The sequence below is a fragment of the Fukomys damarensis genome, unplaced genomic scaffold, assembly GCF_012274545.1.
Source record: "Fukomys damarensis isolate Sample0158 unplaced genomic scaffold, DMR_v1.0_HiC HiC_scaffold_21, whole genome shotgun sequence".
NCBI classification, from domain to species: Eukaryota; Metazoa; Chordata; class Mammalia; order Rodentia; family Bathyergidae; genus Fukomys; species Fukomys damarensis.
The window spans coordinates 18,970,071-18,982,985 of record NW_022900933.1 but is presented as its reverse complement, the minus strand read 5'-3'; the positions used below and the strand labels follow the sequence as shown (position 1 = coordinate 18,982,985).

Sequence of the window (12,915 nt, the reverse complement as noted above, 5' to 3'; positions counted from 1 at the left end):
GGGGAGGTGGATGGAGGTGCTGGGGCTAGCAGCAGGAGCCCAGGGAACCCTGGGGGAACTGCAGGTGTGGAGGTGGCCTCCTCCGCTAAGCTGAGGTGAGGGAGCTTCTGCTAGGCTTGAGAGACTGAGAGAGCGGGGTCAGCATCCTGGAGAGCAGGTGTTGGGCTCCTGAGGCAGCCACTTGAGGCACTGGGGGCAGTGGTGCCCATAGCCCTGCGTCTCTAGTCACCACCCAGGCCACAGTCCAGGGTCCTGGCTTGCAGCTGACATTTCCAGCAGGGACAGATTTCTCTCCCTGCTCCACACTTGTCCCTGGAAAGAGGGGGGACAGCTCATATTCTCTCGGTCCCTGCTGTTTCCCTGCCATCTGACAGTCTGCTGGGAACTCCACCGGCTGCCGGCATCCTGCCTGGGATGGGCAGCTCTCAAAGGTGTCACAGCTTTAGAGTCAGAAAGCTGCTTCCGGTCCCAGGCTGACACGTCCAGAGCTGAGGGACGGGGCCAACCCTGGGCAGCCCTCGGGGACCTGAGTATTTAAAAGGGGGCCCAGGGAACAAGGTGGGACCGAGGAGCCTCCGCCCCGCCCCCAGGGTGTCTCCTGAGTGTGGAGAAGATGCTGGCGGTCAGGATGACATTTAGCGCAGCATAGAAGTTTCTCTGCCCGGCTCACCAAGGCAACCACCACCGTCCCTGCTGAGTGTCTATCTGCTGCTGTCATGGTCTCCCCCTCAGTCCCCACCCCCGTCGCCTTCACTTGAGCCAGGCTCCACTCTAGAGGGGATGGGCAGCCATGGGAGCACGGCATCCTCTCAGGGCCGGAGTCCGTGGCGCCCTGGAGGGACTGGCAGGGACCATGGGCAGCTGAGAGCCTGGGGTTTGCCAGACTGAATGTTGGCAAGGACAACAGAACACAAATATCATTTATGTGCAGAGAGGAAATTACACCATTACTGAATTAGTGTAATTCTTGCTCTGCGGTATTATGGTTTTGGGATTATTGTCCTGGTTACTTTATGCCAGGGAGGCTGCTGGGTAGAGATGCTCCCTGTAGGCTGGAGATGGTTCTTCAGAGCCAAGATGTGGTAGAGGATCGTCATGGTTCATCAACAGTCACTCTCCTCTCCTTCCCTATGAACTGGACTCAACTTTTAAAGAGGCATAGAGCCACCTGGAATAAAGACTTATCTCCCAATCATCTCTGCATCTAGACTTGATCATGTGACTAGGTCCCAGCAAATGGGAGCCAAATGGAAGTAAGAGTAACTTCCGGAGAGTGCCCTAGGGGGCAGACGTATGCCTTTGCTCATTCCTTCTTTCTTAAATTCTGCTGATGAGATGGTGACTTGATGGCTAGCCCCCGAGCAGCCGGTTTGGACCATGAGTTGAAAGGTACGTACTAGAGAATGGTGGGTAAATTATACAGAAGGAGGCTAAGTCCTAATATCATGAAGGACCAGCCCTGCACTGCTGCTTCAACATGAGAACAAGGAGCACATCAGAAGTTTCAGGGAACAGGAAGACAGAGAGAGCCTGGATCCCTGTTGACAATGCAGAGCGGCCATATTAGCTCTGGGACTTCTGTTACATGAGAGGAGACGCATACCTATTGTAGGCAAGCCACCTTCTTAGGTGTCTCGTCCCTTCCCAGCCAGATCAAACCCTGAGTGAAAGCCATAAGCCAGCTACTCTAGGGCAAGGGCAGGGGAGAGCCTGCTAAACTTTTCCCACCCTGTCCTTGGGCAGTGCCCTGTCAGGAAGGCGCCTAGGAGCTTGGAAGGGCTGGGCAAGGCCTCTTTTCCTCTGTTCCCAGAGGAATGGGATGAGTGTAATCCTGAAATGAGATGCAGGGCTGGGGGTGTAGTTCAGGGGCAGACTATGTGCTTAGCTTGCCCAAAGCCCCAGGTTCCATCCCTAACAGCAGAAAACAAAACAAACAAAACAGCAACAATGTTAACTATACTTGCCCCTGGAGATCTCAGGCAGTTTGTGGGTAGAGACCAGCAGAATGCATAGCACATAGTAGGTTCTCAATAAACCTTTGCTGGCTAATTATCTGATATCCTGCACCCAGCTCACCCCTCCCTCCACAGTGCAGCTCGGCCTCCCAGACCAGCTGGGCAGCTCTGGGCTTTCTTAGTGGAGGACGCCCCTCTGGGACAAGCCATGCTCAGGGTAGCTCTGGCTCCTCACAACTCCAACAGCAAGGGCTATGACTGCACTCTTCAGAGGAGAAAAGCAAGGATGTGAACTCAGGAGCTTCTTGCTCAAGATCAGCCACAAGGAAGTGCAGGGGTGGGGACTCGAACCCAGGGTTTTGGGTGAAAAACTTCACCTACCTGGAACAAAGCTTCAGATGAGATTCTTGCGCCGAGGCACCATCGTCCCAACTGCTCAGCACAGCACGGAGACCCTGGGTAGGGTTTGTGATACCCTGAGGTGACAAAGGAGTGCGACATAGGAGGGGAAAGCTGTCAGGCACTCCCTCGGCAGCTTGGAGGGCTGGAAGACAGATTCTCCCAGCATTGCTGTTAGCCCAAACACTGCATTTGCACAAACAGAACAAGGAACAGAAACTTGAGGTGCTTTACTGCCATCTACTGGAAAATTGTCATAATAATCATTCAAATTTATGGTAAATGTGAAGGAAAAGAAAGAAACAAAGACTCCCTAGAATCATAAAGTGTAGAACCTGTACAACATACAGAGGAGCCCTGCACCTTTTCTTGTTCGATAGCATGAAAAAAAAAAAAAAGACCCATCACCATGGAGGCTCCAGTCCTGTCTGCTTCCTTCCTGCGTGATGTTCTCTGGCTCATCCAGAGGCACTACAGCCATCTGCCTGCCCTAGTTTTATCACTTAAGACCCAGTAGAATCCACGCATCCTTCCACCCACTCCAGGCACACGTCCCAGACACCTACGCTGGACCAGGTCCTTATCTGAAATGTTCACCAATTACTAGCTCTGAGTACTTGGACATTTTCTTAGGCCACTAGCTACTCTTCAGTAGGAAGGGTTAATAACCCAGCTGTCACTGTGATGAGACTTAAGACTTAAGTGACATTGTAAAGTCCTAGAAGCCAGTGGCTGACCCTCGACCTACTCCCAGCAACATTAGATCTGAATTACACTCATGCATGCCTGGGTGTCTGCAGGGAAGACAGCTCTGGCACATCTTCCCTCAGAAACAACCAGGAAACTGTGGCACAAATGCATGAATGTAAAGTGCTCAGTGTGAAGCTGAGCCCAGTAGGTGCCATAGGCACTGGCTTTTCCTCCTTTTCCTCCTCTAGCTCTGGCTGGACCTGAAGCTGACTAGGAGAGTTCAGGGTTCCTCGGAGAGAAAGAACAGTTGCAAGTTTCCTTTACAGGCAGAAAGAGGTTTGCTGACTATCATGTGGCCAGGCCTCAGGATACCCCCATTCGGGCTCAAAGCAGGGCCACAGAGCCCTAGAACTTTAGTTTCTCCATCCATGAAATGATGCCAGTCATATTTACTTTGTAGCCATTTAGGTAATGCAAGAACTAAAGAGTCTGCAACCATGCTGGAAACAAGCTAAACACAAAATAAATTAGAGCTGCAATCTCAGCTCTGGGACCCAGGGGGCGTCTGGAGCCAGCTGAAGTATTCTATTCTCTGCCATCCAACTGCCAACCACTGTTGGGGTGGGCACTTGAAATCGCAGGTTCCAATGTTGATGAGGCAGGATTTAGCTCTTTGCCACACCTCGCTCCTCTTATGGGAGGGAAGTTGGTACACACTTTCCAGGGGGTAAGTAGGCAACAGGGATCCTTTTGACATAGTCACTCCATTTCTAGGAATTCAGCCAAGGAAATAGTCACCGGCCCCTCCAAGTGTTGTGCTAGGACGCTCATCGAAATGTTGCTAATAATAGTGAGGAACTGGAAATAATCTTAAGTTAGAGACACTTTCAATACATGTTTTGGTTGGATGCCAGATGGTCAAGTGCTAAGATTGGTATTCAGCAGAAGCCAAGGCCAATGCCTCCCACCATCTTCGTTCAGCCGACGTCTTTGGTAAAGGAGTGAATTTCAATAAAATGTTATCAGACTCCGCGATGCCAAAATCCTAATTGATGTGTTTCACTGCTAGTGCTTGACAGTCTAACATTACAGCTCAAGATCAGCATTTTCTCAGTATTAGCAGGAGCTGGATTGTTTCTGTTAAATATTGTGCACATTTGTATCAACAAATGGATGCTTACATCGACTGACACTTGTGGAAGTGTGTGATGCCTCGTTTTTTTTCTAAAATTTCTTCCTCTCTCCATTTTCTATATATTCTTTCTCGTGTTGAGTTAAATGTGATTTGTCACAGAAATATTGATCAAAAACTGTGGTTAACGTTTAAATTTTAAAATTACTACAGAAAAGACACATTGCCATTGGTCCCCTCACTTGGAACACACTTATCCCATCCTTCTTGCTACTGTCTGACGCAGCTCTGGAAGCTACCTTCTGTGAGTGTTTTTGTGTGTATGTTTGCCTCGATGTCCTGAACTAATTAGACATGTTTACAGCAACTTCCGTCAAATAAAAACATGACAGCGTGTCCTCATCCACCTTACTAGTCAGATCTGGCACTGTGAGGCTTCCAGTTCTTCCCCAAAGTCAAGATTACCCTAAACGGTAAATGTTTTGAATCAATTCAGGAGCTCGAGGGACAGCCACAACAGTGCAAATAAAGACACTCATGAAAGAAGACCTCCAGAGCTGCTTCAGAAAGTGGCAAGAGTGATAGGGAAGTGAGTTCCACAGAGGCGGAGGATTCTGAAGGGAATTAATGGCAATGTCCTTTAAGTATTCGCCATATTTTTATCTTACATCATCCATCTGTGATTTTTAGGAGTTTTTCTTTCTCATGAAATTATTAAATTGGTTAAGGTGACGTTTTTCTTTTATCCCTACAAGATGTAAAGAATTCCCAACTGGCTTTTGAAAATTTTGTGGTTTAAATAGAATAAAGAAGCTGAGACTTGAATACAATTTGGAAAGCTAGTTGGTGTTACGAATATTAGTATCCCCCAAAATTCTCCAAGGACAAAACTACGATATAATGTAGTGTCTATCATCCTGCCTCAGAGTATTATTCTAATGTTTTATTGTTGCCTCATGTAGTATCTTCTAAAAGTATCCAGTTGACATGCTTTCCCAATATTTATTACTAGCTATCAATATGTTTCCTTCTATATTTAAACACAAGAGCTCTTAATAATTTCTTCTGTACATAAAGACAGACTATGAGTGATTACATTTTACTTATACAATAGTGAAGATACATTTATACCTTAACAGACTGCTGGAATTTCAACAAATAGACAAGAGAAAATATTTGCTGCAAGTTACCTCTAGAAGGTTACCCATATTTGGAAGTGATTATTATCAGTGTGTGTATAGCGAAGGTCACTACACCACCTGCACACCAAGGTCAAGGACCAGGGTATGGTCACAATGTCTCTGATCATACCTGGGTCCAGGGAACCTGAGCCAATGGAAGTTCAAACCTGGTAATTGTCCCTTTGGAGGCCAAACCTGAAGAAGAAACCAGAGACTATATTTTGACCAAGTACTAAGATCCAAGTCATATTGTGGTCCTCAATTCTGTAGGAGAGAAGGAAGCATCCATTTAAAGCTATGTCCATTTAAAGTTATGTAGCAGAAATATGTGAGCAACATGGAAATGTTGTCTGACTATCACTGAATTTTTAACAGCTGGTTATAAAAGCAGTTAAAGATGTGATCCTAAATTTGTAATTAAGAGGAAAAACTCTGAAAAGATGATTAAAAGAGGCACACAAAATGTTAATGATGTTCATCTCTGAGTTTAGGCTTAAAAGACTTCTGCTCTGCTTTTAATTAAATTTTTTTTTATTTTCTGCTAATATATATTACTTCTATGATTTTAAAACTAAAAACATGTCCGGAGTCTGTATTTTCTATCTTCCTGTTCTCCCTCACCCAGAGGCAGCTTTCGAGCTTACCCAGAGGCCAGGTGGTCAGGGACACTGACCAGAGCTGCTTCCTGTGCTCCTGTCCAAGTTCATAAGGGTCACAGCCTTGACAGGATGGAGCTGCCCTTCCTGGGCCTAGCAGAAGGCAAAGGCCAGTGGGAGGGCAGGCAAGGCAGACAGCAGGGGCTGGTCCCCTTTGACCAACAAAGAGGACTCTCAGAGACAGGAGTGCCAGAAAAACCCTGCTTCGTACCTGAGGCGCTAAGCTACAAGGTTGTCCACCACATCCATTTTCTTCCTTTTTCAATGCACCTCAGGAATGTTAGTTGGTTACATAGTGACCTGACCTGTAGTTTGACCTGTAGCCACAGGACTAAGTTCTGGCCAATGAGAGATAAATGCATGTGGGAAGGGAAATTTCCAGGAAATGCCTTTACAGAATGAAACCTTCCTTTCTCTTTTTCTTTTTGCTGGCAGGAACAGGCACATGATGGCTAAGACAGGGGCAACCGTTCTGGACCATGAGGCAACATGCTCGGAAGAACAGAGCATCAAGATAGAAAGAATATAGGTTTCATAACAATCAGAGAGCCTGAGGACCAGTCCTCGACTGGCTCTCTTAAACTTGTTTTATGGGAGAATAAAATAAACTTCCAGCAGAGTTTAAATCAGTGTTTTCACAGGTTCTGCTAAATGCTGCAAAACATAATCATAGCTAATTACAGTAGCTGTCACTCATTTGGCACTCACGACACCAGCTACTCTTTACATGTTTTACCCATGTGATCTTGTTTAGTCTATGTGACAACCTCATGGGTTGAAACTAACCAACCCTGTTCTACACATCAGGAAGCAGACACCATGAGGTTAACTGGTCCTCAGTGCATCAGCGTTGAGACACAGTTTTTGAAAGGTGATCGCATCATGAAAGATTAATCCATCCATAGATCACTGAGTTCACTAGGGACCAGCTTTGTTGTAAAGGAAAGCCCTCTCTGGCACATTTGCCCTGTCTCCTATGTGACACCTCAGATATACTACAGTCTAGCAAGAAGCATTCACCGGATGCTTGCATCTAGAACTGTGAAAATGAACCTCTATTCTTTATAAACCACTGACTCTTGGGTATTTTGTTATAGCAACCGAAAATGGACTAAGATGACTGACTTGCTCCAGATCACACAATGGTTGACTGGCAGAGCAGAAATCTGCAGTAGGCTGCTGGCCCCCATAATCTGTCTTCCGATGCTCTCTGGACTCTTTGTTTTGACTCCTTTGCTCCTCCTATGCCTGCTTTCATCCCCTACTGCAAAACTGTTTAAACCCTGTTCCCCTGCACCACCCTGCTCTTCACCTCCCCTACGAAGGTCACTCTGCCACACTTTGTTTCACTAGGAAAAGGACTGCCAGGCACAGTGGTGCACAGCTGTCATCCCAGAACTCGGAAGACTGAGGCAGGAAGACTGCCACAAATTTGAGTCTAGCCTGAGCTACATAGTGAGTTCAAGGTCAGCCTGGAAAATATGAGACCTTGTCTCAAAAAACAAACTAAGAACAGGCTCTGGCTGGCGAATGTACACTGAAGTGTGAGAGGTCAACACCAGCATAGTTTGTTACCTCCCATATGGAAAATAGGTTACTCCTATGCCGGGGTGAAGGGAGACGTGTGACAGACACGGGCCATGTTGTATGAGGACTTGGAATAAATTGACCAGGATTTTACGCCTGTTGTCAGCAAGCTCTGTAATCGTAGAAGAGCTCCTAACCCCTCTGAGCCTCCATTTTCCCCTTCTAGAAAATCAGTAGGGTCTGACTTTCACTAGACAGCGAGGATCATTACAAGGATGCGGTGATCAATTTCCAGGGCCGGGGATTTGGCTCAGTGGTTCTGGTGCCTGCCTCAAAACCTCAAGGTCCCAAGTTTGATCCCCGGTATCAAAAAATAAAAATAAAAATGATGCAGTGAAAGAACCCATGTGAAGACACGTGGCCTCCCAGTACCTGGCATTCATAGGAGCCAGGGAGTAGGGATCTTTTACTACATTCTGTTTATGCATTGCTCCCCAAGCCTGCTTTTTAAAGGTCAGGTGATGAGGTGGAATTTATTATTTATTTATAATTTATGTACTCAAATGGTGAGGTCCCAGTGCGTCAGACCCTATGTTGTATAGAGGCTACAGAAAAAATGCTGCCAGGTAAGCTCCTGCCCTTGGGAGCACACAGAGGGAAAGAGGCAGTAACTGCATAAATGAGCATTCAGACAAGATGGTCACGAGGTGGCACACACCATGCTACAGGCAGGATTCTGTGGCAGTTACGGCTGGGGGCCGTGAAGGTGGGAAGGAAAGGTGCTATCCAGGTGACACCTGAAAACTCATGATGAACTCTGCAAGCTGGTGAAAATATCATTTAATGGAGAGGGAATTTGAGGCTCAGAAAGGCCAAGGAACTTGCTGAACGTTACACAGCCAGGGAATGGGAACAGAGAATCGAGTCCAGGTCAGTGGACACCAGACAGCTCAGGCTTCTTGCCTGACTGTTCCCTACCTCTCTCCTGGGCCCTGGGCTATCTCTGCTGGATGGAAGGAAGCAGGAGAGGCTGGACTGTGAGATCTGTGTGGGGTGCTGCCCTGTGACCACCACAACATTCCCCAGAGGCCTCTAACAGCCACGGGCTCAGCGGTGACCACATTGCCATGGTCTCCCCACCCTCCTCTAACGGAGATGTCAACCTTCTGCTCCATTCCCTGCCATCCTGGACAGCTGGCACTGCCAGGCCCTCTGCCGCCCCTGCACCTCCTGAGGTAGACATGATGTACAGCCCATGCACTCTTTCACCATCTCCCTTCCTCTTCCCTCCTCGCCTCCCTCCCTGTACCCCCTCCTTCTCCCTCCTCTGCCTCCTGCATGCTTCTAAGATGAAAGGACCAGTTAATCTTGCTTCTGGCACCACTGCAGAGCTGCGCATGGGTCCGTGGGCATCGGCATGCTCACAGGGCACCTACGTGGTCCCTGGAAACCACATCTAAATGGGGAAAGACTGCACCCATTCTTCCTCAGCCCGAGCACTGCAAAGGGGGCTCCTCCAAGCTGAGCCGAGATCTCCACTCTGGTGCATTAATCACCAGGGAGACCACTGGGGTTGCCTGTCCCCCACAGGGTGACATTCAGACCCGCTGGCTCTACCTTGACATGTGAGCCTGGATGCTGAGCATCCTTTTTGCAATCATACACACATACAACCTTCCAGCAGTACACACAGCAGAGAATTTGAGGACCTTTGATTAACATGGTGCAGGTTTACATGTTTACTTCTCCTTGTATATTCTGGCATTCAGCCAGTGTTTACTGAGCTATGTACCTGCTGTGTAACCAGATCAATTCATACTATGTTTGATGGTGATTAGTGATGCTGGAGACAAATGTGCAGACAAGGTGGGACATAGAGTAAAGAGTGGAGGAGTTTTAGAGAAAGGGAGATCACACAGATCTTTTACCCTGGGGGAAGTATACCTGTTTCCTTTATTATGCAAATCTCATGTTCCAGAAAAAGTTAAGTATCAATGAGACCCTTGCACATCAAAGCACATTCTAAATCAGATACTGGCAAGGCTTGCAAATTAACAGGCAGCAAACCTCTGCAGCTCAGTTTCCTCCTAAGAAAAATGGGTTTAATACTTCTTGTTCCAGCCGGCTTACAGGGCTGTTGAGAGACTCGTGGAATGAATTTTTAATTTTTCGGAGGTACTGAGTAACCTGCAAAGCACTCTATTACATCAGAGTAATGTGACTGTTGTTAATATGAAGATAGAGCAGGCAAAGTAAGTTACCACCTCCAAATTGAAATTCTGCGATAATCCAATCGTCTTGCATTTGGTCGGCTAAAATAAAGGTTACACTTACATGTTTTCCAAATCTGGGCAGATGGGGATGAAGTCTTATTAAGCCTTCTGAGGCTTACAGAGTACTTCGCGGTTGCCCCTGGCTATGCTTTGCTGTTGACAGTAAAGAGCATCTTGTCTGAAGATGTCTATTACGATCTTAATTTCAGAGCACCAACCAGTTAACCCGGTGACCCCAGTCTGAATTCACCCTCTTTCGTCTAAAGCAAAGCAGGAAAATGAAATGTCCCCATCCAGCCTTCTTTGCTGCAGCTGCCTTCAGTCCTGGAACATTCTCCATCCAAACATTTGAGGAGTTGTCTGGCCCGACCCACACAGGGCCAGAGAGCCCCTTGCCTGAGACAGAAGCCACTTACTCCATGGAGTTTCTTTCCTTGCATACAACCTTTTGTAGGAAAATGGAATGACTGCCACTTGAGAGAGGAATTCATTTTATTCAAATAACACCACTAAATAGCAAGATTTGTTGTGCGAATCTCTGGGAAAGCGCAGCAGTCAGATACTTATCTGTGCCCTTGTCCCTTGAGATCACCTGCAGTTACAGTCACAGCTTAACTTCAAGAATACTGACAAGACCAATGCAGAACACGGTCTGCAGATTACTTTCTGACACTGTTTATGGAGAATGAGGCTACAGTGAGGGTAGGCGGTGGCAGGATGCGTGATCAATGGCAAATGTATCCTCACTAGACATTTCAAAGATCTCAGAGTAGAGCTTTTCCTTTCAGAGATAGACTACAAGTGATCCATTAACCAATACACTCTTACTCAGGGCAAATCACAGAAGAGCCCAAAATATTTCCAATATAGGCCAGGAGCTGTCAGTTTAGTGGGGAAGAGAAGACAGTCCTGTGGATAAAGATAAAAACCCAGAAGAGAGATAGGAGGTGGGGGAAATGCACATTATCCTACCTCCTGCTGGGACCGAGGGACTTAAATTAATGCTCTCACTTCATCACCATCACTACAAAGCAACACCACTATTTCCCATTGTATGGACAAACATACAGGCAACAGAGAGAAAATGACCCGCTGGAGTTCACACAGCTACTAAGTGGGATGCAGTGTCCAGTCTTAGTCTGCTTAACTCTGATGGGGCCAGAATCAAAGTGAAGTTTCCAGCTGACCACCTTACTGATTTTATCAGAGAAAAGCACCAATTTCAGAAAAGCTGAACATTTTGTTGGGCTTCCGCTCACTCCATTCCTTAAGGGGGTTGTCTGTAGATCTGCAGCTTTCAGGCCCCTTTCTGCGGATAAGCTGTCTTTCTAAAGAAACAATTGTCCTCATCCATTTGTGTCTGCACGGCCAGACCTCCACTCTCCTGCTGACTGTTCCCTTCCCCCTCTGACATCTTCCCACGTTCACTTAGCTTCTCTCTGTCTTTCTGCCACACACACACACACACACACACACACGCACATGCATACACACAAATCCAGACACACACACCTTCCCACCACACACCCATATGCAAAATAAAATTAGAAATGCCACCCGACTCTCAAGGTATTTAAGGAATGGAGATCTTCAATCAATATGGCCCAAACCAAGCCCTCCCAAGGCAGTAGAAGAAGCAACCAGGGCTTGTGAAGGGGACCAGACAGCCATGACTGTGACACAAAGCTGCTCTGAAGGGGAGAAGGCCTCTTATGTTTTCTTGTGTCTGTCCTGGGGCCAGTGGAACTCACAGGGCTACCAGATCTTCAGAGGCCACCCTGTGGCACACTGTTCTTCCACTTGCCTGTAAGAGCCTTCAGAGCACGAAAAGGTTTCCTGGCCCCCTTTTTATTTTTACATATGATCATACAATAATAGAGAAAACAGCGACTGATGATTCAAAAATAGAGACTGAGCCAATTGGCATATGGCCCTCACTTCAAAGGGTTGGAGATTGCTCTAGTTTTAATCAACCACTTGAGAAAGCAATAAACATTTATATGTTATACTCGCCTTCACCCAGAGTGGAACAGGGAAGTTAGGGGATCTGTGGAAACTGAGGCTCTGAGGCCCCCAATGGCATGCAATGTTTAGGGTTCCCAGGCTCCCTCTACGGCTGTCTCTTGGCACGTGAGGTCACTACCTTCTCACAGTACTTACCTGAGGACGTTGGGGTCCCAGAAAGGGGCAGAGGGAGGAACAGGGAAGTGGGCTGGGGCTCCAAGCAGATGCTCCAGGTTCAAGCTGTGTGCCTGGATGTACCCTACTCATGCCCTCCCTTCCCCCCAAGAATCAAAGCTGCTCCTGGTCTGGGGTGAGGCTGAAAAAAGGAGCATTAGTGCTGACACCAGGCTCAGAGCCCAGCTGTCACTCACCTGCTGTGTGACCTTGGACAGCTGACTGACTTTCTGAGTCCAACCTTTTCATCCCTCGAATGAGGCTGGTCCAGCTTCTCAGATCGTGCTAATGGGTTTGATGAAGTGATTGGACACCAGAAGCTTAGCACCATGCCTGGTACATAGGAAGGCCTGATAGGTGGTGTCAATACAGTAATTGGGATCTAAGACCCAAATCGGGCTTACCCCAGGCAGGCTCTGTTTAAGAGCTTTATGTCTATTACCATTTAATCCCCACGTCTCTATTCTACCGAGGAGGACACTGGAATCTGGGAGCACAAGTGAACGTTGCACATCCAAGCCCAGCAGACAGGCTTCGTCCAGTTTCTCAGCCCGGGGGTACACAGCCCTTCAGAGGAGATGACGTTGGTCTTCACGGGTGTTCCGTGGTAAACTGAGCCAGCAAAGCCCAGGCTTCCTTTGGTCCAAGCCGGCAGCAGGGAAGGTTACTGGTCACAGCCAGAAAGGAGGAGGGAAGGACAGGGTGATGGCTGGATCAGGACTGAATCCCGATCGGCCGGTTGGAACCTGCGGCTGAAGTCAGGCAGGGCGCCTCAACCCTCGAGAGGGGAGCCGACAGGCGGGGAGAGGGTGGGGGGGCAAGTCCACAAAGCTGAGCCGGTGGCCAGAGCACCGCCCCCAGGAGCGGAGGGAGGGATGGCGGGGCGGACGGGGTGGGGGCAGCTGCCATCCCCGCTGGCTCCAG

The 12,915-nt window shown here is 47.9% G+C and overlaps 1 protein-coding gene across 2 annotated transcripts in view; it reads right to left on the bottom strand.

Moving 5' to 3' along the window:
* Tmem63c (transmembrane protein 63C) overlaps positions 1–12,898 on the bottom strand; it is a 99,661-nt gene extending 86,763 nt beyond the window's left edge. For both annotated transcript variants that reach the window (XM_010645568.3, XM_033766697.1), the window contains exons 1-2: positions 12,189–12,898; positions 2,337–2,431 (exon numbers count right to left, since the gene is read on the bottom strand). The gene's annotated coding sequence lies outside the window, so the exon portion shown is untranslated. The remainder of the gene's footprint in view (positions 1–2,336; positions 2,432–12,188) is intronic.
* Between the last annotated feature and the right edge of the window lie 17 nt (positions 12,899–12,915).